This window comes from Pristiophorus japonicus, chromosome 22 (genome assembly GCF_044704955.1).
Source record: "Pristiophorus japonicus isolate sPriJap1 chromosome 22, sPriJap1.hap1, whole genome shotgun sequence".
NCBI lineage: Eukaryota > Metazoa > Chordata > Chondrichthyes > Pristiophoridae > Pristiophorus > Pristiophorus japonicus.
The window spans coordinates 40388253-40410887 of record NC_091998.1 but is presented as its reverse complement, the minus strand read 5'-3'; positions in this window follow the sequence as shown (position 1 = coordinate 40410887).

Genomic DNA, 22635 nt, shown 5'->3' with positions numbered 1-22635 from the left:
ACCGACCGCCCGACTCACCGACCTCCTGACCTCCCGAATCACCGACCTCCCCACTCACCGACCTCCCGACCTCACCGACCTCCTGACCAACCGACTCACCGACTCACCGATGTCCCGACTCACCGACCTCCTGACTTGCCGACCTCCCGACTCACCGACCCCCTGACTCACCGACCTCCCGACTCACCGACCTCCCGATCTCCCGACTGACCGACCACCCGACTCACCGACCTCCTGACCTACCGACTCACCGACCTCCCGACTCACCGAACTCCCGACCTCCCGAATCACCAACCTCCCGACTCACCGACCTCCTGACCTAGCGACTCACCGGCATCCCAACCTCGCGACTCACCGACCTCCCGACCTCCTGACTCACCGACCTCCCGGCCTCCCGACTCACTGTCCTCCCGACTCACCGACATCCCGACTCACCGACCTCCCGACTCACCGACCTCCCGACTCACCAACCTCCCGACCTCCCGACTCACCGACCTCCCAACCTCCCGACTCACCGACCTCCCGACCTCCCGACTCACAGACCTCCCGGCCTCCCGACTCACTGTCCTTCCGACTCACCGACCTCCCGACTCACTGACCTCCCGAATCACCGACCTCCCGATTCACCGACCTCCTGACTCACCGACCTCCCGACTCACCGACTGCCCGACCTCGCCGACCCCCCACTCACTGACCCCCCAACATACCGACCTCCCGACTCACCGACCTCCCGACTAGCCGACCTCCCGACTCGCTGACCTCCCGACTCACCGAACACCCGACTCACCGAACAACCGACCTCCCGACTCACCGACCTCCCGACTCACCGAACACCCGACTCACCGACTCACTGACCTCTCGACTCACCGATTCACCGACCTCCCGACTCACCGACCTCCCGACTCACCGACCTCCCGACTCACCGACCTCCCGACTCACTGACCTCCCGACCTCCTGAATCACCGACCTCCCGACTCACCGACTGCCCGACCTCGCCGACCCCCCACTCACCGACCCCCCAACATACCGACCTCCCGACTCACCGACCTCCCGACTAGCCGACCTCCCGACTCGCTGACCTCCCTACTCACCGACCTCCCGACTCACCGACCTCCCGACTCACCGACCTCCCGACTCACTGACCTCCCGACTCACCGACCTCCCGACTCGCTGACCTCCCGACTCACCGACCTCCCGACTCGCCGACCTCCCGACTCACCGACCTCCCGACTCACTGACCTCCCGACTCACCGACCTCCCGACTCACCGAACTCCCGACTCACTGACCTCCCGACTCACCGACCTCCCGACTCGCTGACCTCCCGACTCACCGACCTCCCGACTCACTGACCTCCCGACTCACCTACCTTCCGACCTCCCGACCTCCCGACTCACCGACCTCCCAACCTCCCGACTCCCCGACCTCCCGACTCAACGACCTCCCAACTCGCCGAACTCCCGACTCACCGACCTCCCGACTCACCGACCTCCCGACTCACCGACTCACTGACCTCTCGACTCACCGATTCACCGACCTCCCGACTCACCGACCTGGCGACTCACCATCCTCCCGATTCACCGACCTCCCGACCTCCCGACTGACCGACCACCCGACTCACCGAAATGCTGACATACCGACTCACCGACCTCCCGACCTCCTGACTCACCGACCTCCCGACCTCCTGAAACACCAACCTCCCGACTCACTGACTGCCCGACCTCGCCGACCCCCCGACTCACCGACCCCCCGACATCCCGACCTCCCGACTCACCGAACTCCCGACTCACCGACCTCCCGACTCGCCGACCTCCCGACTCGCTGACCTCCCGACTCACTGACCTCCCGACTCACCAACCTCCCGAAACGCCGACCTCCCGACTCACTGGTCTCCCGACCTCCCGACTCACCGACCTCCCGACTCGCTGACCTCCCGACTCGCTGACCTCCCGACTCACTGACCTCCCGACTCACTGACCTCCCGACTCACCTACCTCCCGACCTCACGACTCACCGACAACCCGACCAACCGACGCGCCGACCTCCCGACTCACAGACCTCCCGACTCACCGAACTCCCGACTCGCCGACCTCCAAACTCGCCGAACTCCCAAGTCACCGACCTCTCGACTCACAGACCTCCCGACTCCCCGACCTCCCGACCTCCCGACTCACCGACTTCCTGACTCACCGAGCTCCCGCCCTCACGACCTCCCGACTCACTATCCGACCGACGTCCCGACTCACTGATGTCCCGACCTCCTGACCTACCGACTCACTGACCTCCTGACTCACCGACCTCCCGATCGCCCAACTCACCGACCTCCCGACCTCCTGACTTACCGACTCACTGACCTCCCGACTCACCGCCCTCCCGACCTCCCGACCTCCTGACTCCGCGACCTCCCGACCTCCCGTCTTGCCGACATCCCGATCTCCCGACTCACCGACCCCTGACTCACCGATATCCCGACCTCACGATTCACCAACCTCCCGAACTCCCAACTCACCGACCCCCGACTCATCTACCCCAGGACTCACCGACCTCCCGACCTACTGACCTCCTGTCCTCCCGACACGCCGACATCATAACTCACTGACTTCCCGACCTCTCGTCTCACCGACCTCCCGAATCACTGACCTCCTGACCTACCGACTCACTGACCTCCCGACTCACCGACCTCCCGACTCGGCGACTCACCGACCACCCGACCTCCCGACTCACCGACCTCCCGACTCAACGACCTCCCGGCTCACTGACCTCCCGACCTACCGACTCCCCGACCTCCCCACCTCCCGACTCACCGACCTCCCGACCTCCCGACCTCCCAACTCCCCGACCTCCCGACCTCCCGACTCACCGACCTCCCGACTCACCGACCTCCCGGCTGACTGACCTCCCGACCTACAGACTCCCCGACCTCACCACCTCCCGACTCACCGACCTCCCGACCTCCCGACTCACCGACCTCCCGACCTCCCGACTCACCGACATCCCGACCTCCAGACTCACTGACCTCCCGACTCACCGACATCCCGACCTCTCGACTCACCGGCCTCCCGACTCACTGACCTCCCGACTCACCGACCTCCCGACTCCCCGACCTCCCGACCTCCCGACTCACCGACCTCCCGACTCACCGGCCTCCCGACTTCCCAACCTCCCAACTAACTGACCTCCCGACTCACCTACCTCCCAACTCGCCGAACTCCCGACTCACCGACCTCCCGACATACCGACCTCCCGACTTCCCGACTCACCGACCTCCCGACTCACCGACCTCCTGATTCGCCGACTGACTGACCTCCCAACCCCCCGACTCACCGACCTCCCGACTCACCGACCTCCTGACCTCTCGACTCACCGACCTCTCGACTCACTGACCTCCCGACTCACCGACCTACCGACCTCCCGACTCACCGACCTCCCGGCCTCCCGACTCACCGACCTCTCGACTCACTGACCTCCCGACTCACCGACACCCCGACCTCCCGATTCACCGACCCCCGACTCCTCTACCTCAGTACTCACCGACCTCCCGACCTCCCGACTCACCGACTCACTGTCCTCCCGACTCACCAACATCCCAACTCACCGACCTCCCGACTCACCGACCTCCCGACTCACCGACCTCCTGACACAACGACCTCCCGACTTCCCGACTCACCGACCTCCCGACTCAACGACCTCCTGATTCGCCGACTCACTGACCTCCCAACCTCCCGACTCACCGACCTCCCGACTCACCGACCTCCTGACCTCTCGACTCACCGACCTCTCGACTCACTGACCTCCCGACTCACTGACCTCCCAACCTCCCGACTCACCGACCTCCCGACTCACCGACCTCCTGACCTCTCGACTCACCGACCTCTCGACTCACTGACCTCCCGACTCACCGACCTCCCGACCTCCCGACTCACCGACCTCCCGACCTCTCGACTCACCGACCTCTCGACTCACTGACCTCCCGACTCACCGACCTCCTGACCTCTCGACTCACCGACCTCTCGACTCACTATCCTCCCGACTCACCGACATTCCGACTCACTGACCTCCCGACTCACTGTCCTCCCGACTCACCGACCTCCCGATTCACCGACCTCCTGACTCACCGACCTCCCGACCTCTCGACTCACTGTCCTCTCGACTCACCAGCCTCTCGACTCACCGACCGCCTGACCTACCGACTCACCGACCGCCCGACTCACCGACCGCTCAACCTCCCGAATCACCGACCTCCCCACTCACCGACCTCCCGACCTCACCGACCTCCTGCCCAACCGACTCACCGACTCACCGATGTCCCGACTCACCGACCTCCTGACTTGCCGACCTCCCGACTCACCGACCCACTGACTCACTGACCTCCCAACTCACCGTCCTCCCGACCTCCCGAATCACTGACCTCCCGACTCACCGAATTCCCGACCTCCCGAATCACCGACCTCCCGACCTCCCGACCTCCCGACTCACCGACCTCCAGACCTCCCGACTCACTGACCTCCTGATTCGCCGACTCACTGACCTCCCAACCTCCCGACTCACCGACCTCCCGACTCACCGACCTCACTGACCCCCTGACTCACCGACATCCCGACTCACCGACCTCCCGACACACCGACCTCCCGACTTCCCGACTCACCGACCTCCCGACCTGCGACCTCCCGACTCACCGACCTCCAGACCTCCCGACTCACCAACCTCTCGACTCACCAGCCTCCCGACTCACCGACCTCCTGACCTACCGACTCACCGACCGCCGGACTCACCGACCTCCCGGCCTCCCGAATCACCGACCTCCCCACTCACCGACCTCCCGACCACACAGACCTCCTGACCAACCGACTCACCGACTCACCGATGTCCCGACTCACCGACCTCCTGACTTGCCGACCTCCCGACTCACCGACCCCCTGACTCACCGACCTCCCAACTCACCGACCTCCCGACCTCCCGAATCACCGACCTCCCGACTCACCGAACTCCCGACCTCCCGAATCAACAACCTCCCGACTCACCGACCACCCGACCTCACTGACCCCCTGAATCACCAACCTCCCGACTCACCGACCTCCCGACACACCGAACTCCCGACTTCCCGACTCACCGACCTCCCAACCTCCCGACCTCCCGACCTCCCGACTCACCGACCTCCTGATTCGCCGACTCACTGACCTCCCAACCTCCCGACTCACCGACCTCCCGACTCACCAACCTCCTGACCTATCGATTCACCGACCTCTCGACTCACCAGCCTCCCGACTCACCGACCTCCTGACCTACCGACTCACCGACCGCCCGACTCACCGACCTCCCGACCTCCTGAATCACCGACCTCCCCACTCACCGACCTCCCGACCACACAGACCTCCTGACCAACCGACTCACCGACTCACCGATGTCCCGACTCACCGACCTCCTGACTTGCCGACCTCCCGACTCACCGACCCACTGACTCACCGACCTCCCAACTCACCGACCTCCCGACCTCCCGAATCACTGACCTCCCGACTCACCGAATTCCCGACCTCCCGAATCACCGACCTCCCGACCTCCCGACCTCCCGACTCACCGACCTCCAGACCTCCCGACTCACTGACCTCCTGATTCGCCGACTCACTGACCTCCCAACCTCCCGACTCACCGACCTCCCGACTCACCGACCTCACTGACCCCCTGACTCACCGACATCCCGACTCACCGACCTCCCGACACACCGACCTCCCGACTTCCCGACTCACCGACCTCCCGACCTGCGACCTCCCGACTCACCGACCTCCAGACCTCCCGACTCACCAACCTCTCGACTCACCAGCCTCCCGACTCACCGACCTCCTGACCTACCGACTCACCGACCGCCGGACTCACCGACCTCCCGGCCTCCCGAATCACCGACCTCCCCACTCACCGACCTCCCGACCACACAGACCTCCTGACCAACCGACTCACCGACTCACCGATGTCCCGACTCACCGACCTCCTGACTTGCCGACCTCCCGACTCACCGACCCCCTGACTCACCGACCTCCCAACTCACCGACCTCCCGACCTCCCGAATCACCGACCTCCCGACTCACCGAACTCCCGACCTCCCGAATCAACAACCTCCCGACTCACCGACCACCCGACCTCACTGACCCCCTGAATCACCGACCTCCCGACTCACCGACCTCCCGACACACCGAACTCCCGACTTCCCGACTCACCGACCTCCCAACCTCCCGACCTCCCGACCTCCCGACTCACCGACCTCCTGATTCGCCGACTCACTGACCTCCCAACCTCCCGACTCACCGACCTCCCGACTCACCAACCTCCTGACCTATCGATTCACCGACCTCTCGACTCACCAGCCTCCCGACTCACCGACCTCCTGACCTACCGACTCACCGACCGCCCGACTCACCGACCTCCCGACCTCCTGAATCACCGACCTCCCCACTCACCGACCTCCCGACCACACAGACCTCCTGACCAACCGACTCACCGACTCACCGATGTCCCGACTCACCGACCTCCTGACTTGCCGACCTCCCGACTCACCGACCCCCTGACTCACCGACCTCCCAACTCACCGACCTCCCGACCTCCCGAATCACCGACCTCCCGACTCACCGAACTCCCGACCTCCCGAATCACCGACCTCCCGACTCACCGACCACCCGACCTCACTGACCCCCTGAATCACCGACCTCCCGACTCACCGACCTCCTGACACACCGACCTCCCGACTTCCCGACTCACCGACCTCCCGACCTCCCGACCTCCCGACTCACCGACCTCCTGATTCGCCGACTCACTGACCTCCCAACCTCCCGACTCACCGACCTCCCGACTCACCGACCTCCTGACCTATCGACTCACCGACCTCTCGACTCACTGACCTCCCGACTCACCGACCTCCCGACCTCCCGACTCACCGACCTCCCGACTCACCGACATCTCAACTCACTGACCTCCCGACTCACCGACCTCCCGACCTCCCGACTCACCGACCTCCCAGCCTCCCGACTCACTTTCATCCCGACTCACCGACCTCCCGACCTCCCGACTCACCGAACACCCGACCTCCTGACTCACCGACCTCCTGACCTACCGACTCACCGACCTCCCGACCTCCCGACTCACTGACCTCCCGACTCACCGACCTCCCGACTCGCTGTCCTCCCGACTCACCGACACCCCGACCTCCCGATTCACCGACCCTCGACTCAACTACCCCAGGACTCACCGACCTCCCGACTCACCGACCTCCCGACCTCCCGACTCACCGACCTCCCGACCTCCCGACTCACCGACCTCCCGACTCACCGACACCCCGACCTCCCGATTCACCGACCCCCGACTCACCTACCCCAGGACTCACCGACCTCTCGACCGCCCGACCTCCCGACTCACCGACCTCCCGACTACTCGACTCACTGACCTCTCGACTCACTCACCTCTCGACTCACCAACCTCCCGACTCACTGTCCTCCCGACTCACCGACTCACCGACCGCCCGACTCACCGACCTCCTGACCTCCCGAATCACCGACCTCCCCACTCACCGACCTCCCGACCTCACCGACCTCCTGACCAACCGACTCACCGACTCACCGATGTCCCGACTCACCGACCTCCTGACTTGCCGACCTCCCGACTCACCGACCCCCTGACTCACCGACCTCCCGACTCACCGACCTCCCGATCTCCCGACTGACCGACCACCCGACTCACCGACCTCCTGACCTACCGACTCACCGACCTCCCGACTCACCGAACTCCCGACCTCCCGAATCACCAACCTCCCGACTCACCGACCTCCTGACCTAGCGACTCACCGGCATCCCAACCTCGCGACTCACCGACCTCCCGACCTCCTGACTCACCGACCTCCCGGCCTCCCGACTCACTGTCCTCCCGACTCACCGACATCCCGACTCACCGACCTCCCGACCTCCCGGCCTCCCGACTCACTGTCCTTCCGACTCACCGACCTCCCGACTCACTGACCTCCCGAATCACCGACCTCCCGATTCACCGACCTCCTGACTCACCGACCTCCCGACTCACCGACCTCCCGACTCACCGACCACCCGACTCACCGACACCCCGACCTCCCGATTCACTGACCCCCGACTCACCTACCCCAGGACTCACCGACCTCCCGACCTCCCGACCTCCCGACCTTCCGACTCACCGACCTCCCGACCTCCCGACTCACCGACCGCCCGACCTCCCGACTCACCGACCTCCCGGCCTCGCGACTCACTGACCTCCCGACCTCCCGACTCACCGACCTCCCAACCTCCCGACTCACCGACCTCCCGACTCACCGACCTCCCGACTCACCGACCTCCCGATTCACTGACCTCCCGACCTCCTGACTCAGCGACCTCCCGAATCGCCGACCTCCTGACTCACCGACACCCCGACCTCCCGATTCACCGACCTCCCGACTCACCGACCTCCCGGCCTCCCGACTCAATGTTCTCCCGACTCACTGACCTCCCGACTCACCGACCTCCCGACCTCCCGACTCACCGACCTCCCGACTCACCGACCTCCCGACCTCCTGACTCAGCGACCACCCGAATCGCCGACCTCCCGACTCACCGATCTCCTGACTCACCGACACAACGACCTCTCGACTCACCGAATACTCGACTCACCGACCTCCCGACATGACGACCTCCCGACCTCCCGAGTCACCGACCTCCCGACTCACCGACCTCTCGAATTACCAACCTCCCGACCTCCTGATTGACCGACCACCCGACCTCCCGACTGACCGACCAGCCGACTCACCGACCTCCTGACCTACCGACTCACCGACCTCCCGACTCACCGACCACCCGACCTCCCAAATCACCGACATCCCGACTCACCGACCTCCCGATCTCCCGACTCACCGACTCACTGTCCTCCAGACTCACCAACATCCCGACTCACCGACCTCCCGACTCACCGACCGCCCGACCTCCCGACTCACCGACCTCCCGGCCTCTCGACTCACCGACCTCCCGACCTCCCGACTCACCGACCTCCCGACTCACCGACCTCCCGACTCACCGACCTCCCGATTCACCGACCTACCGACCTCCTGACTCAGCGACCTCCCGAATCGTCGACCTCCCGACTCACCGACACCCCGACCTCCCGATTCACCGACCTCCCGACTCACCGACCTCCCGGCCTCCCGACTCAATGTCCTCCCGACTCACTGACCTCCCGACTCACCGACCTCCCGACCTCCCGACTCACCGACCTCCCGACTCACCGATCTCCTGACTCACTGACACAACGACCTCTCGACTCACCGAATACTCGACTCACCGACCTCCCGACATGCCGACCTCCCGACCTCCTGAGTCACCGACCTCCCGACTCACCGACCTCTCGAATTACCAACCTCCCGACCTCCCGACTGACCGACCACCCGACCTCCCGACTGACCGACCACCCGACTCACCGACCTCCTGACCTACCGACTCACCGACCTCCCGACTCACCGACCACCCGACCTCCCAAATCACCGACATCCCGACTCACCGACCTCCCGATCTCCCGACTCACCGACTCACTGTCCTCCAGACTCACCAACATCCCGACTCACCGACCTCCCGATTCACCGACCCCCGACTCCCCTCCCACAGGACTCACCGACCTCCCAACTCACCGACCTCCCGACTCTCCGACCTCCCGATTCACCGACCCCCGACTCCCCTACCACCGGACTCACCGATCTCCCGACCACCCGACCTCCCGACTCACCGACCTCCCGACCTCCCGACTCACCGACTCACTGTCCTCCCGACTCACCAACATCCCGACTCACCGACCTCCCGACTCACCGACCTCTCGACTCACCGACCTCCCGACCTCCCGACTCACCGACCTCCCGACCTCCCGACTCACCAACATCCCGACTCACCGACCTCCCGACTCACCGACCTCTCGACTCACCGATCTCCAGACTCACCGAGCTCCAGACCTCCCGACTCACCGACCTCCCAACCTCCCGACTCACCAACATCCCGACTCACCGACCTCCCGACTCACCGACCTCTCGACTCACCGATCTCCAGACTCACCGAGCTCCCGACTCACCGACCTCCCGACTCACCGACCTCCCGACTCACCGAATTCTCGACTCACCGACCTCCCGTCTCGCCGACCTCCCGACTCACCGACCTCCCGACTTGCCGATCTCCCGACTCACCGTCCTCCCGACTCACCGACCTCCTCACTCACCGACCTCCCGACTCACCGACCTCCCGACCCACTGATCTCCCGACTTACTGACCTCCCGACTCACCGACTCACCGAACACGCGACTCACCGACTCACCGACCTCCCGACTCACCGACCTCCCAACCTCCAGACTCACCGACCTCCCGACTCACCGACCTGCCGACTCATCGACCTCCCGACTCACCCACCTCCTGACTCACCGACCTTCCTACCTCCCGACTCACCGACCTTCCGACTTACCGACTCACCGACCTCCCGACTCACCGACCTCTCGAATCACCGACCACCCGACCTCCCGACTCACCGACCTCCCGACTCACCGACCTCCCAACCTCCCGACTCACCGACCTCCCGACTCACCGATCTCCTGACTCACTGACACAACGACCTCTCGACTCACCGAATACTCGACTCACCGACCTCCCGACACGCCGACCTCACGACTCACCGACCACCCGACCTCCCGAATCACCGACCTCCCGACTCACCGACCTCCCGACTCACCGACCTCCCGACCTCCCGACTCACCGACCTCCCGACTCACCGACCTCCCGACCTGCTGACTCACCGACCTCCCGGCCTCCCGACTCACTGTCCTCCCGACTCACCGACCTCCCGACTCACCGACCACCCGACCTCACTGACCCCCTGAATCACCGACCTCCCGACTCACCGACCTCCTGACACACCGACCTCCCGACTGACCGACCTCCCAACCTCCCGACTCACCAACCTCCCGACCTCCCGACTCACCGACCTCCCGGCCTCCCGACTCACTGTCCTCCCGACTCACCGACCTCCCGACTCACCGACCTCCTGACTCACCGACCTCCCGACTCACCGACCTCCCGACTCACCGACCTCCCGACTCACCGACACCCCGACCTCCCGATTCACCGACCCCCGACTCACCTACCCCAGGACTCACCGACCTCCTGACCTCCCGACTCACCGACCTCCCGACCTCCCGACTCACCGACCTCCCGGCCTCCTGACTCACTGACCTCCCGACTCGCTGACCTCCCAAACCACCGACCTCCCGACCTCCCTACTCACTGACCTCCCAACCTCCCGACTCACCGACCTCCCGACTCGCTGATCTCCCGACCCACCGACCTCCCAACCTCCCGACTCACTGACCTCCCGACTCACCGACCTCCCGACTCACCGACCTCCCGACCTCCCGACTCACCGACCTCCCGACTCACCGACCTCCCGACTCACTGACCTCCCGACTCACCAACCTCCCGACTCACCGATCTCCTGACTCACTGACACAACGACCTCTCGACTCACCGAATACTCGACTCACCGACCTCCCGACACGCCGACCTCACGACTCACCGACCACCCGACCTCCCGAATCACCGACCTCCCGACTCACCGACCTCCCGACTCACCGACCTCCCGACTTCCCGAATCACTGACCTCCCGACTCACCGACCTCCCGTCTCACCGAACTCCCGACCTCCTGACTCACCGACCTCCCGGCCTCCCGACTCACTGTCCTCCCGACTCACCGACATCCCGACTCACCGACCTCCCGACTCACCGACGTCCCGACTCACCGACCACCCGACCTCCCGACTGACCGACCTCCCAACCTCCCGACTCACCGACCTCCCGACCTCCCGACTCACCGACCTCCCGGCCTCCCGACTCACTGTCCTCCCGACTCACCGACCTCCCGACTCACCGACCTCCCGACTCACCGACACCCCGACCTCCCGATTCACCGACCCCCGACTCACCAACCCAGGACTCACCGACCTCCTGACCTCCCGACCTCCCGACTTACCGACCTCCCAACCTCCCGACTCACCGACCTCCCGACCTCCCGACTCCCCGACCTCCCGGCCTCCCGACTCACTGACCTCCCGACTCGCTGACCTCCCAAACCACCGACCTCCCGACCTCCCTACTCACTGACCTCCCAACCTCCCGACTCACCGACCTCCCGGCCTCCCGACTCACTGACCTCCCGACTCGCTGATCTCCCGACCCACCGATCTCCCGACCTCCCGACTCACTGACCTCCCAACCTCCCGACTCACCGACCTCCCGACTCACCGACCTCCCGACCTCCCTACTCACTGACCTCCCGACTCACTGACCTCCCGACTCACCGGCCTCCCGACTCACCGACCTCCCGACTCTCCGACCTCCCGACTCACCCATCCCCGACTCACCGACCTCCCGACTCTCCGACCTCCCGACCTCCCGACTCACCGACCTCCCGACTCACCTACCTCCCGACCTCCCGACTCACCGACCTCCCGACTCGCTGACCTCCCAAACCACCGACCTCCCGACCTCCCTACTCACTGACCTCCCAACCTCCCGACTCACCGACCTCCCGACTCGCTGATCTCCCGACCCACCGACCTCCCGACCTCCCGACTCACTGACCTCCCAACCTCCCGACTCACCGACCTCCCGACTCACTGACCTCCCGACCTCCCGACTCACCGACCTCCCGACTCACCGACCTCCCGACTCTCCGACCTCCCAACTCTCCGACCTGCCGACTCTCCGACCTCCCGACTCACCGACCTCCCGACCTCCCGACTCAGTGTGAGTGAGGACGCTCTAATGCGCTGGCAGGACTGGATACACTGGTGTCTAGTTCTGGTTTATCTGGCACATCCAGTGGAGAAAGCGAGGTTAGAACGGGTTGCCGAGGTGCAGAGTTCACATGGAGAAAGCATAATTTACTGACCGTGATATATTCTTTACACCACAAACACACACATACACAAGATGGCTCTACAGGAACTTGTCATGTGACCTTGTCACGTGATTCTTTTATTATATGTATCAGTAGTTACATTACCACGGGAGTCCACTAGGTCGAGGAGTAGTCCACTAGGGGGTGCTCGATATTACTCATGTAAGGTAGAGTATATTGAGAATGAAGAGAAGCAGAACTTCATTACTGACCAACAGCTGCTCTTCTACGCCCTGTGTCCCAACAACCACTGTGGTCTTCTTCCCAAGGATTGGAGAGCCTCTTCCTTGGTGCAGGTAAGCTGGAGGAAATTTGGGGCAGTTCTGACACTGCTGCTCTGTGCTGTTTCTCCTTTAAAAAGCTGTAAAAAGTGAGAATTACCTTTGGTTACCATGACAGGCAGTAAAACCCAACTATCAGAATGCAGCCTGTAACTAGGGGGATGAGAGACAGCTTCAAGCACTCCAAGTACGATTTTTAATAAGGTAATTGAATGCAAGCCAGTGAGTGAGGGAACACTTGTAGGTGTAGGCTGGGGGTGCAAAGGGCACTGAGTTGCCTGCTGGGCGTTGATAATAAGTAACTCAAGCATTTTAATCAGTATGAAGGGAGGCCATTATAAGTGGCGGAGGGGCTGAATACTGTGCAATCTTAGAAGTTACAGCTCATTCCACTGAACTTGCCTGGCGTGGTAAAGCTGTTAAACTTTTCCCTGCATTGAGTCGCTTGAATGGGGCGTCCTCCTTGGCACTGATTGCCCCGGCCAGTTCCAGCCACTGCCCCGAGCAGCTCTTTGCAGGGATTGTGACACTGTCCCAAAGTGGAGCTTTCCTCCTCTGCCTGTCTTTTAACCGGCTGCTCTGCGTCAACTGTGCCAGAGGCCCCGATACTTACAGGGAGGCCGGGAAGGGAAGGAGGAGAGGGTGGGGTGGGGTGCAGTTTAGCGGTCGGGAAACCTGGGAAGAACGGGTTTCTCTCGGGCCCTGCCAAATTCAATGGAAAGACCATTCTTGGAATCCGATTCCTGGCCACAGCCGGACGGATCGAGAGGCTGGCTGGCTGTCGGGCAGGTAGGCCTCTGGCGCAGGGCCGGGGGGACGGAGAGGAGGGAGGCAGAGATTGGGTACCGGGATGGGTCACATCGATGGGCCCCGGAGATAGCGTGGGAGTGTGGAGAGGAGCTCAGAGAAGGTTGTGGGGCGGCCGTTGGAGATTTGCGGGGTGGGGGGGTGAGGGAGGAGACTGTGGGCTGGCAAGGAGATCGGGAGGGCATCAGATAGCGCGCGGGAAGGTGGGGTTTGATCGCTAGGGAGTATTAACAAGATACCTGGAGGGCCGGGGGCAAACACTCCTGCTCCTTCTGGCCGCAAATAGTGTTGGAAAGGCACTTACCTCTTCCATCCAGAAATCCTCATCTCCCTTTAGCTGCCGGATTTCCTGAGGCCTGGAAACTGCATTGTCAGGCCATTGACTTGTTTGAACTTTACCTATATTTATATATACATATATATATTTATATAAAAATACTTTCCTTCTGCATATTTCTGCAGCATACACCATCCCCAGCCAAGAGACCAGGTAGATGAACAACTTGTTGCAGGTCTTCACCACGGCTGCCTTTAACCCAATCATTCCTGATCCCAATTATACTATAAATCCTTGTTCAACGCTAGAGCTCCATTTAGCACTTCCCTTGGTGACTTTGCTGAGATCAAGAACTCAAAGTATGCGAGACTATGAAAGAAAGACTTGCATTTATATAGCGCCTTTCATGACCTCAGGACGTCCCAAAGTGCTTTACAGCCAATGAAGTACTTCTGAAGTGTAGTCACTGTTGTAATGTAGGAAATACAGCAGAATTTGTGCACAGCAAGCTCCCACAAACAGCAATATGATAATGACCAGATAATCTGTTTTAGTGATGCCTGGCACAAAACAGAGTCATTCCAGAAGTGGGGACCGCTAATACGTTGCATCGCTATATTGTTCTGTCTTACTTCAACATTTCTGAGATGGTACAGTTTTTTTTCAGAGACATCACTTAATGTGCTAGCCCTAATGTGCTAGATATGTGAAGAGAAAAAGATTAGTGAAGACAAACGTAGGTCCCTTGCAGTCAGATTCAGGTAAATTTATAATGGGGAACAAAGAAATGCGGACCACTTGAACAAATACTTTGGTTCTGTCTTCACGAAGGAAGACACAAATAACCTTCCGGAAATACTAGGAGAGTGAGAATGAGGAACTGAAGGAAATTCTTATTAGGCGAGAAATGGTGTTAGGGAAATTGATGGGATTAAAGGCCGGTAAATCCCTGGGGCCTGATAGTCTGTATCCCAGAGTACTCAAGGAAGTGGCCCGAGAAATAGTGGATGCATTGAAGATCATTTTCCAACAGTCGATCGACTCTGGATCAGTTCCTATGGACTGGAGGGTAGCTAATGTATCACCACTTTTTAAGAAAGGAGGGAGAGAGAAAACGGGTAATTATAGACCGGTTAGCCTGACATCAGTAGTGGGGAAAATGTTGGAATCAATTATTAAGGATGAAATAGCAGCGCATTTGGAAAGCAGTGACAAGATCGGTCCAAGTCAGCATGGATTTATAAAAGGGAAATCACGCTTGATTAATCTTCTAGAATTTTTTGAGGATGTAACTAGTAGAGTGGACAAGGGAGAACCAGTGGATGTGGTGTATTTGGTCTTTCAAAAGGCTTTTGACAAGGTCCCACACAAGAGATTGGTGTGCAAAATTAAGGCACATGGTATTGGGGGTAATATACTGACGTGGATAGAGAACTGGTTGGCAGACAGGGGAGCGGGCGGGTAAGTGGAGCTGAGTCCATGGCCAGATCAGCCATGATCTTGTTGAATGGCGGAGCAGGCTCGAGGGGCTAGATGGCCTACTCCTGTTCCTAATTCTTATGTCCTTATGTTCTTATGAAGCAGAGAGTCGGGATAAACGGGTCCTTTTCAGAATGGCAGGCAATGACTAGTGGGGTGCTGCAGGGCTCAGTGCTTGGACCCCAGCTATTTACAATATACATTAATGATTTGCATGAAGGAATTAAATGTAATATCTCCAAGTTTGCAGATGACACTTAGCTGGGTGGCGGTGTGAGCTGTGAGGAGGATGCTGAGAGGCTGCAGGGTGACTTGGACAAGTTAGGTGAGTGGGCAAATGCATGGCAGATGCAGTATAATGTGGATAAATGTGAGGTTATCCACTTTGGTGGCAAAAACACGAAGGCAGAATATTATGTGAATGGCCGCAGATTAGGAAAAGGGGAGGTGCAATGAGACCTGGGTGTCATGGTACATCAGTCATTGAAAGTTGGCATGCATGTACAGCAGGTGGTGAAGAAGGCAAATGGTATGTTGGCCTTCATAGCTAGGGGATTTGCATATAGGAGCAGGGAGGTCTTACTGCAGTTGTACAGGGCCTTAGTGAGGCCTCACCTGGAATATTGTGTTCAGTTTTGGTCTTCTAATCTGAGGAAGGACGTTCTTGCTATTGAGGGAATGCAGCAAAGGTTCACCAGACTGATTCCCAAGATGGCAGGATTGACATATGAGGAGAGACTGGATCGACTGGGCCTGTATTAACTGGAGTTTCGAAGGATGAGAGGGAATCTCATAGAAACATATAAAATTCTGACGGGACTGGGCAAGTTAGATGCAGGGAGAATATTCCTGATGTTGGGGAAGTCCAGAACCAGGACATAATGTTACGATAAGGGGTAAGCCATTTAGGACTGAGATGAGAAACTTTTTCACTCAGAGAGTTGTTAACCTGTGGAATTCCCTGCCGCAGAGAGTTATTGATGCCAGTTCATTGGATATATTCAAGAAGGAGTTAGATATGGCCCTTACAGCTAAAGGGATCAAGGGGTATGGAGAGAAAGCAGGAAAGGGGTACTGAGGGAATGATCAGCCATGATCTTATTGAATGGTGGTGCAGGCTCGAAGGGCCGAATGGCCTACTCCTGCACCTATTTTCTATGTTTCTTGCCCCACCTCTACATAATATCCAAAGCAGTAAGAACTTTCTAATTTGTGTTGCTGCACAGTTTTTACAGTATTTCTCAGCCAGTGATTGCAGCTGTAACTTCCTTGTAAGTGCAGTGTCTTCGAAGGAAAAAAAATATCCCGACTAGTTTATTTTCTGCGCACAATTAGTAAAATTCAATATCACAATATAGATGAGAAAGGTCAATTACCCTGCTTAATTCATCCATCCAGAGATACCTGGCAGTTTCCCCCCGTCATAGCAAACTCTGCAAATGTCAACATTTCCCCGAGGCTGTTGTCAAAATATAGATAAAATTTGTCTGTGGCATGCAATAAACATGACTATACTACTGGTGCATCATTGCAAAGGACAGTTCTAAAACCTCAATGGAGATAAACTCCATTTGAGACTGAGATGAGGAGGAATTTCTTCACTCAAGAGGGTTGTGAAACTTTGGAATTCTCTACCCCAAAGAGCTGCGGATGCTCAGTTGTTGAGTATATTTAAGACTGAGATCGATAGATTTTTGGACTCTAGGGTAATCAAAGTATATAGGGATCAGGAAGGAAAGTGGAGTTGAGGTTGAAGATCAACCATGATCTTATTGAATGGTTTGAGGGGCCGTACGGCCTACTCCTGTTCCTAATTCTTATGTTCTTAAACACAAAGGGACCGAATTTGTCAAGGCCTCTGCCCGTCCAAATACTACCCAAAGTGCTGCCGATGGCCGCCGAGGTACCGGATGGTACTTTCGGCGGAGTTTTTGTCACCAAGGTCCCTCGAAGGTTGGCAGGTGGAAAATGAGGGACTTACATCACCAATCTGGGCGGCAGCCGGCGGGAGCTCTCATTCTCGGCGGCAGAGGTGCTTGCAGCCCACATACTGCCGAGGATGGAGTCGGCCCATGGAGGGTCGAAGACCTAAAAGTAAAAGTCATTAGCAAAAAATGTAAAAACACTATCAGGGGACCCCATTAAGGTAAGTCGCTGTGGAAAAAACAAATAAAAAATGTTCACTAACCTTTTTTCCACAATCTTCCTACTTACCGCCTGGGACAGAGCGGCCTCCAGCCAGCAGTCCACCCCCGTTCTGCCGCTGACTCCCGCCCGCACCAATCTGGCATCTTGGTGGGCAGGAGTGTACTTACACTACTCGGTCGTGCGTTGACATCGGCGGGCGCTTCCCAGCGGTTCTCCCCTCCTTCCCGCTCCAGGCCACGTCGAAAGGGGCACTGGGCAGATGCTGCAGAGGAATGTCGGTGGCAGTGGGCGGTAAGTTGATCAATTTCAGCCCCAAAGAGCTGTGAGTTCCTTAGCAGCTTGCTAGATTGCCAGGGAATGCTATGTCAGATGTGTTTGTGGCAGTACCTCATCATTGGCGTTCTGTAATGAATCGGCTATCAAAGCACTACCCATAGGTTTGAAATCGAGGCATTGCTTAACCGGAAGCCAATGTAGGTCAGCGAGCACAGCGGGTGATGGGTGAGTGGGACTTGGTGCGAGTTAGGACACAGGCAGCCAAGTTTTGGATCACCTCTAGTTTACGTAGGGTAGAATGTGGGAGGCCGGCCAAGTGTGCGTTAGATTAGTTAAGTCTAGAGGTAACAAAGGCACAGATAGGGGTTCAGCAGCGCATGAGCTGAGGCAAGGGCGGAGACGGGCGATGTTACAGAGGGGGAAATAGGTGGTCCTATTATTAAATAGGAGGTGGAAATAATAACCCAACTTCCTGGAGTCTTCAATTACCCGGTGTCCAAACCGATGAAGTCTGTTGAATCTTTAGACATCTTCTCTTCATTAGACTAGGGCACATTTGTCCACACTAACTGCAGTAAAAAACAAAGTATTGTGTTAGTTCTTACATTCTTCGTGTTCAGACTCCTCTCGTGGTTCTCACACACACAGCTCAATGATTGGTTCCTTCAAGCATGGCTGTTCCCTTGTTGTGCGTGGTTAGTTGAAAGTTTAGTGTGGTTACTTCATCATGCGAGTCACTTGTTGCAGTTTAATGAGGGTCTTATCTCAAACAACCCCAGATTTGTACTTGGTTACAACTGCCTTTTGTCTGAGTAATGTCTGCTAAAAATGTTCTGCCATATTCCTGTTTCTCAGCTTGAAATTAAATTTCATGTGGTTTAGCGATCATTAAAATGTCTCTTTTGTATTAATGTTCTTATTTGTTGTTCGGGATGTTTAGAACAGTTTTTTCTCTAGTGACACTGGTAAACAGGTAATGTGAGTAAGAGTGACACTGGGTCTGAAGTGTAATAATTCTGTAATGAAGTGTAATGAAGTGACTAAAAATGCAGTAAGAAGTTTCATTTTTTTGGACCATAATGCAGGAAAGTGCATGCTGCATATATTATAAGTGAGCGATAGCATAGGTGGTAACGTCACTGGACCAGTAGGCCAGAGGCCTGGACGAATGATCCAGAGACATGAGTTCAAATCCCACCACGGCAACTGGGGAATTTAAATTCAGTTGGTTAAATAAATCTGGAATAAAAATTTCAGTAATGGTGACGGTGAAACTACTGGATTGTGGTTAAAAACCTATCTGGTTCACAAATGCCCTTTCGGGAAGGAAATCTGCCGTCCTTACCCTATAGGTGACTCCAGACCCACAGCAATGTGGTTGTCTCTTAACTGCCCTCTGAAATGGCCTAGCAAGCCACTCAGTTGTACACCACCACTACGAAAAACAATGATAAGAATAAAACCTGATGGACCAGCTGGCATCGACCTTAGCAACAATGGCAGCCCAGTCGACCCTGCAAAGTCCTTCTCACCAACATCTGGGGAGCTGTCCCATGGACATCCCTGGGTATGTCTTGTCTCAGCGGCAGAACAGACCCACCAGATAGACCAGGGTGGTGATGAAGAAGTCTGGCACATTGGCTGAAAGGTATAAGTCTGTGAGTATGACTATGTCAAGCTGTTGCTGGACTAGTCTGTGGGACAGCTCTGCAGATGTTGGTGAGAAGGATGTTGCAGGGTTGGGAGGGAGTCCTCAACATTGACTCGGGACTCCATGATGTCTCATGGCTTCAAGTCAAGCATGAGCAAGTTAACCTCCTGCTGATTACCTACTGCCTTCCCTCAGCTGATGAATTAGTGCTCCTCCATGTTGTGCTCCAGAACTAGCTGCACCTCTAGCCAAACTGCTCCAATACAGCTACAAAACTGGCATCTATCTGACAATGTGGAAAACTGCCCAGTCCGGTGTGTCCTGTCTGCAAAAGAGGACAAATCCATTCCAGTCAATTACTGCCCCATCAGTCTACTCTCAATCATCAGCAAAGTGATGGAAGGTGTCATCAACAGTGCTATCAAGCGACGCTTACTCACCAATAACCTGCTTGGTGCCCAGTTTGGGTTCCGCCAGGACCACTCACCTCCAGACCTCATTGCAGTCTTGGTACAAACATGGATAAAAGAGCTGAATTCCAGAGGTGAGGTGAGAGTGACTGCCCTTGACATGAAAGTAGCATTTGACTGAGTATGGCATCATGGAGCCCTACTAAAACTGAAGTCAATGGGAATCAGGGAGAAAACTCTCTACTGGCTGGAGTCATACCCAGCACAAAGGAAGATGGTTGTGGTGATTGGAGGTCCATCATCTCAGCCCCAGGACATCACAGCAGGAATTCCACAGGGCAGTGTCCTAGACCCAACCATCTTCAGCTGCTTCATCAATGACCTTCCCTCCATCGTAAGGTCAGAAGTAGGGATGTTCACTGATGACTGCACAGTGTTCAGTGTCATTCGCAACTCCTCAGATAAAGGAGCAGTCCATGACATTCAGGCTTGGGCTAATAAGTGGCAGGTAACATCAATGACTATCTCTAACAAGAGAGTTTTAACTACTGCCCCTTGTCATTCAACGGCATTACCATTGCTGAATCCCCCGCCATCAACATCCTAGGATTCACCATTGACCAGAAACTTAACAGGGCCAGCCACATAAATGCTATTTCATCAAGAGCAGATCACAGGCTGGGTATTCTGCAGCGAGTGACTCACCTCCTGACTCCGCAAATCCTTTCCACCATCTACAAGGCACAAGTCAGGAGTGTGATGGAATACTCTCCACTTGCCTGGATGAGTGCAGCTCCAACAACACTCAAGAAACTCGACACCATCCAGAACAAAGCAGCCCCCATTCACCACCTTAAAAATTCACTCCCTCCATCAATGACATACTGTGGCTGCAGTGTGCACCATCTACAAGATGCACTGCAGCAACTCGCCAAGGCTTCTTCGGCAGCACCTCCCAAACCCGTGACCTCTATCACCGAGAAGGAAAAGGGCAGCAGGCGCATGGGAACACCACCACCTCCACGTTCCCCTCCAAGTCACACACCTTTCTGACTTGTAAATATATTGCCATTTCCTTCGTCGCTGGGTCAAAATCCTGGAACTCCCTCCCGAACAGCACTGTGAGAGTACCTTCACCACACGGACTGCAGTGGTTCAAAAAGGCGGCTCACCATCACCTTCTCGAGGGGCAATTAGAGATGGGCAATAAATGCCGACCTTGCCAGCGACGCTCACATCCCGTGAACGAATGTTTTAAAAATTTAAGAATTTACTTGGCATCATAAATGTCCTGAATATATCTAGGGCCCGAAATTGATGGGCTTACCGCCCACTGCTGCCCACCGATGCCCACTGCCGCCCACTGCTGCCGCCCACTGACGCTCACTGACACCCACCGACGCCCACTGCTGCCCACTGCTGCCGCCCACTGACGCTCACTGACACCCACCGACGCCCACTGCTGCCCACTGCCGCCCACTGACGCCCACCGACGCCCACTGCTGCCCACTGCCGCCCACTGACGCCCACCGACGCCCACTGCTGCTGACATTCCTTCTCAAGTTGCGTCCAGTGCCACTGTCGATTTGGGCTGGAGCGGGCAGGAGGGGAGAACCGCTGGGAAGCGCCCGCTGACATCAGCGGACGGCCGAGTGGTGTAAGTGGACTCCCGCCCGTCGAGATGCCAGATTGGTGCGGGCGGGAGTCGGCGGGAGTCAGTGCCAGAACGGGGGTGAACCATTAGCTGGAGGTTGGTCTGTCCCCGACGATGAGTATGAAGATCTGAAAATAGGTGAGTAAACATTTTATAAATTTTTCTTTCCAGGGACTTACCTGAAGGTCTTCCGATGTTTTTTTTTGATGCGTTTCCTTTTCAGATCTATGTGGGCCCGACTCCATTCTCGGCGGCACTTGGGGCGGCAAGTGCCTTTGCCGCCGAGATTAGGAGCTCCCGCCAGCTGCCGCCCAGATTGGCAGCGTAAGTCCCGCTTTTGCCGCCCGCTGACCTTTGAAGGACCTTTTCGATGCAAACCCTGCCCAAAGTACCGTCAGGTACCTCGGTGGCCATCGGTGCTCCTTTGCGCCTTCATCAATTTCGGTCCCCTACAGTGGTTTAATGTTCCTCAGTGGATTCAATGATTGGGTTACGGTCTTTGAGGCATCTGACATTATTTATAATGTGTACTAGGGATAGAATTTTTCATTGTATAAAGTTTTTTGCGAATTAAAACATCCTATTCATGCAGCTTATTCTGTCACCTGTTTTGTGACACATGAGTTGATTCCAAGATAACATGAGTCTTACGGTGCAAAGTTTCACAAAATACTAGTGTTGTGCAAC